Below are 5085 nucleotides of genomic sequence, written 5' to 3'. Positions count from 1 at the left end.
TCAGGCCACTTAGACAATCTGCACTTTCACTTACTCATATTGATCTGGGAAAAAGATAGAGAATTGCTGCTGATCTCAAAATATTTTCGGAGAAGGTAACCCTGTGTCATCTTTCGTTGGGGTTTTTCTTTTTTTAAATTGTAGGATTTAATCTACATTCTGAATTAGAGTTCATAGATTAGATTAATTGTTGGTAAAGTGTAATTATTGACGCCAAAAGTTGCACGATAACAGCATTGTAGCAACTGTTCTCTAGTCCCAGGGGTGCTTAATGTTTTTTGTGTATATTAAACATACATCACTCCCCCCCCCCAATTTAGAAATCTCATCAATTAGTGAAGTGATTGATTTTTATTTTTGGTCAAACCTCCAGGTAACAGTGAAATGTCTCTTGCAGATGTATAAAAGGGGTGTTGTCTTGTTTGCATTTCCTGTGTCCTCACTGGAGCCTCGAGAAGAGAGCTCTTAGTTTGTTGTAATGCTGGCAGTTTTTCTTCTTGTTTTTAAGAAGTATAGGCAAAGTAGGCTGAATTATGCCCTGGTTTAAGTTAATACAACCCATTCAGTGAACGGAGTTGCCTCTATTCATCCCAAGGTTAAATTTGGCCCCAGGCTTGTATAACTGGACGTGTGAAATATAAAGAATGCATGCATCCGATTCTATAGAAGCGTTATGCTGAAACTAATCTTCACTCCCCTCACCCCAAAAAGCAGGTAACATGCTGGGGTAGTGAGTTGTCTCAGCTACTTAATACAAAAGATGTGTGTTACCATATCCTAAGCTATACTTCATCTCTTTTCAGTTCATTGGCTGCAGCAGAAGCCCCTTGTTTACATGACAGACTTTCACATTAGAGTGGGAATTCTAAGCTCTTCCTGACCTTCCATATAGTTCTGAATCGGAGAGAACGCGGCTTACCCATTTAACATTGTTTGATGAAAGAGGCATCAGTAGACTTCAGAAATCATAGGATGATTTCCTGTTCTTGGTTTATTTAATGATCATTTACTTGAAAACATGAGTACTCAAAAACCAAAACAGATTTCTCTCCCCCTGCCATTTGCTAACACTGCGTATGGATGAATAACTTGATTTCTGGAATGGATGCTTCTTTGAAATTGTTTTGCTGTTTCTATCTCTACTTCTGGAAGGTGGCCTTGCCTTCTGCAATGTTACATTTTGTTTATTGTCTTTGTGCTGTTACTGGTAGTCAAGTGCCTTCAATGCTAAAGGCTCAGAAAAATTTCTTAAACTGACTTCATGTCCTATGCAAGTGTTTTTTCTACAACCTGCATAACCAGTACTTTGTAAAACTTGTTTACGCTTCAATTGTACATAGTGTTTTTTTTTTAAAAATAGTATTTTATTTAGGTACCTCCAAACTTGAATTCTAGTCTTGTGTGATGCATTGTAAAACAATACATTTCTCTTTTGAGTACCATTACAGTTGTAAAAAGGTTTTCACTGGTTCTATTTTTCTACTGTTGCTGAGAAGCATGTAACATGAATTTATCCTACATATAGTTGGCATTTCAAATAAATGGCTTGTATAGAAAGTGCTTGTGTAAAGTTTTTTAGTTCAGCTACCTAAGACAATTGTGTTCCATATCCATCTGCATGCTCTTAATTGATAGAAATATCTGACTTATTGGAGGAATAGAGTACATCTTAATTACTATAATCATACCTACCTGTCTGAGTTTAGTCAATGCTGTCAAAAAAGGAAAATATGGGGGAGGGGGTATTTGCCCTTTAACAAAGGGTCTTAGAGGAAGAGAGTACTGTAGATTATACTTCCTCTTAGAACAGGACATTCTTCTCAGACATTGCCTTGAATTTTAAGGCTGTGATTCACACTTATGGGAGTATGGGAATTCAAAGGTAGTGATTTTGCTCATTAAACAGTTATGTATTTTTAAAAGGTTTTATTTGGGTAAGTGAACTTTCCTGTATAGGGCTGAGTTGATCTTGCTTTATTTAGGTGAGGCAAACAAATTGTTAGTAAGGCAGCAACGACTTGGCCATTGGCCCAGAAGCCATTTATATCCTAAAGAGAACAACATTCACTGAACACACAGCATTCATTTCATGGACAATCTGCAGTTATCCAAATCAGTTAAGACGTATGAAACGAATTTCTCAAACTTACAGTATTTGATTATTTCAAAGCTTTGTTAGGTTTACATATGTGAGCCAGGCTATGTTGAACAGTTTGATTTTGAACTGCAACTGACTTAAGTTACCTGTTTAGTTTTCTTTTCTGCACGATGCCACAGGTGCATGAAAAAAACAATGTTCTCCCTTTAAGAATAGGGGGGTAACTTCCTACATTGTCAAATAAGTTAATGCCAATTGTAAAATGACTCTTCACAAGTCATGTTCTTCCAGACTGATTCTGCAGGGGAGGGGGGCAGCGTTCCAGCTTTAGGTTCTTTAGGAAAACAACTCAAGTACACTAGATGCAAATAAATTCAGACTACAGAGATAAAATAGCTAGTGCAGTGTATAAGCATCCACTGATTCTTCAATTAAACTGCTTTACTTGATGTGTTTAAAAATGCAATGTAAAAACAGTTGCTTTCAAAGTATACCTCTTCCCATGAAATTCATAAGCAAACTGGAAACTACAGTAACTTCTAACTGCAATTTTTGCATAAAAATCAGTTTCCTTGTGAAGGACTAATCTACTGTGTGTGAAATGGTGATTTCATTCTTTAAGAGCACTGTCACCTCCCTAAAATTCCCTGATAGCACTAAATACTGTTGGATGTGGGCAGAGACATGTTAGCGATCCTGAAAGCTGTCAGATTAGATAGTAACCTAGACTCTGTGCTTTTCCTGGGTACTCCCACTGATTAAAGTAGTTGCCTCTACCCTTCCTGAACTTTTTACTTTGCCTTGTCCCCCATCTCAGGCTGCCATGGCTGGAGGAATGACAGCAATTGAGTTAAATGCCAAAGGATCCAACTCAACTGATGTAATTTCCCACTGTCTTCTGGAGCCAACTTTCCTTCCTTCAAAACACACACTTCAGTTGCTTTCAAACAGCACCATTCTTTCTGCTACTCAGACCTGTAGCTTCTTTCAAACTTCACCCCTTTACTTTCAAGGTGTGTTGCCATTTGAATAGAAAGCCTTTCTTCCATTATAGTACTACACTCATGCCTCCCCACAAATCTTAAAAGTTGCCTGGCAGCAGGGTTCAGCTTCCTGGAAATCAGGAAACAGACCAAAGGTTTAGCTAGTGATAACTAACAATTGTTTCCGAAACAGATTTCAGACTCAGCAGTTATATGCTGGTGTTTGGTGATCACAGTAAGCAGTAGTGGATGACTTGTAAGAATTTCACATGAAGGCTTAAATCACCTCAGAGTAGCTTTATTACTGATTTAAGGAGGACCTTAATTGGTGTCCTGTCTCCATGGTTCACCCCTGTGCCCAGTATTATCTATTAAGCTGGCTGATTTCCTGTTACTTCTGCTAGGATTGCCAAAATTAATGCCTTTGCCCCTCCATAATTTAGTTGTTTCTTCAAGTGCTTGCTCATGTTGATTCCATTCCAGGTGTGTGCGCTCTCACATGTACAGTTGCCAGAGACTTTTGCCTTAGTGATATTGGTAGGGTCTGCTCTGGCGCCCTCTTGAGTGCTGCACTCATGCATTGGTATATTAAGTGCCACCAATCCTACACCATCTCAGTTCCTTCTTACTGCCCCTGATGGTTAGTTGGAGCACCTTGTCTTGCAGATTGCAAGAGCATTAGCACTTCTTACAGACTTTATCTTTGTTGTATAGAGTTTGTAGGTACTCAGCCATTAACTGTTGGGTTAGTTGGTAGCTGAGTCCTGGCTGGGACTTCATTCTGGAGCAGGGCCTGCCCTGCTGTCCTGGCTTCAGACCATGCTCATCATGCAGCAGGCTGATGCCTATCAGTGACTCCCATAGGAGTTTGGGGGAATCCCACAGAAAGGACAAATGTAGAATGTGTAAGAACTTTCACCCTAGAACCCAAAAGGAGTGGGATATTCGCTTGAGGGCCCTCCTCATGGAGGCTGCACTTTGTCCTGTACAGGATCCCTCCCACTTGGAGCTCACACCGAGCACTTTGGCATCAGTGAGGAGCAAGCTGCCTGCATTGGGCTCCACTCAGCACCTTTCTCCCTCGCTGGTGCTTAAGAAGCAGCAAAAGAGAAGTCTCCCAGCACCAGAAGGAAAATGGGCTTTGGGCAATGTCAGGCCATGTGCCAGCCCCAGGGCTTCACGGGCTTACTATGGAAGTCGGATCCCCCTGCCCGACCAGGGATCCACCTCAGGCTCTCATCTCCCAGGGACCTTGGTGGCTGAGGAACAAGTAGGTCGACTAGCTCCGCAGGCACCACACCAGGCAGCAGACTTGCTAAGACTCCTACATCTAAGGGCAAGCTGATTATGGGACTGCCTCATAGGGCAGCGGAGCACTCTTGGTCACCGGACTGCAGGTGCAGATCTCCATCTCCGTGGCCTCAGACCCGGGAACTGTATCCTAGGTCTCTGACTAGAAGGCCCAGGTCCTTGGTGTGCTCTCCACCTACAAGACATTGGACACTGGAGTCAAGGTGATGGTCCCTGTACCATCAGTACTGGCGAGCTTCCTGTCAGAGATTGACAGCCCAGATATCAGTCCCAGCTGGGGCAGGGCCACTCCTTGTCATGGCACGGGTCCTCTTTCTCCTTCTGCCCCCCCCGTCTCCCCTTGGTACTGTTCGGTGAGCAGGCACCATTTCTTGCTCTTGCCTCACCAGTCACCAATCCGAGTCAGTTTGAAGTTGTTATTTAAAAACCAAGTACACTTGATGCTGTTACCTTCTAAGCTTAGTGACTACTTTAATAGGATTGGATGAGGTACCTAGTTACTTTCAAATCAGCTGTTGTCCTTGCCTCTAGTTTCTTTGTACAGTGGAAGTCTCATGATTGTATACAGGAACTTGGCTAAAAACATATACACACCCACAGCCTTATTCCTGAGTTGAAAGATTTACTGTTCGGACTGGATGCACAAAGCTTAAACTGCACAACAGTAATCTAAAAGCAATCATGACATGCAGC

This window comes from Gopherus flavomarginatus, chromosome 5 (genome assembly GCF_025201925.1).
Source record: "Gopherus flavomarginatus isolate rGopFla2 chromosome 5, rGopFla2.mat.asm, whole genome shotgun sequence".
Classification (NCBI taxonomy): domain Eukaryota; kingdom Metazoa; phylum Chordata; order Testudines; family Testudinidae; genus Gopherus; species Gopherus flavomarginatus.
Note: the sequence above shows the minus strand (reverse complement) of the source record.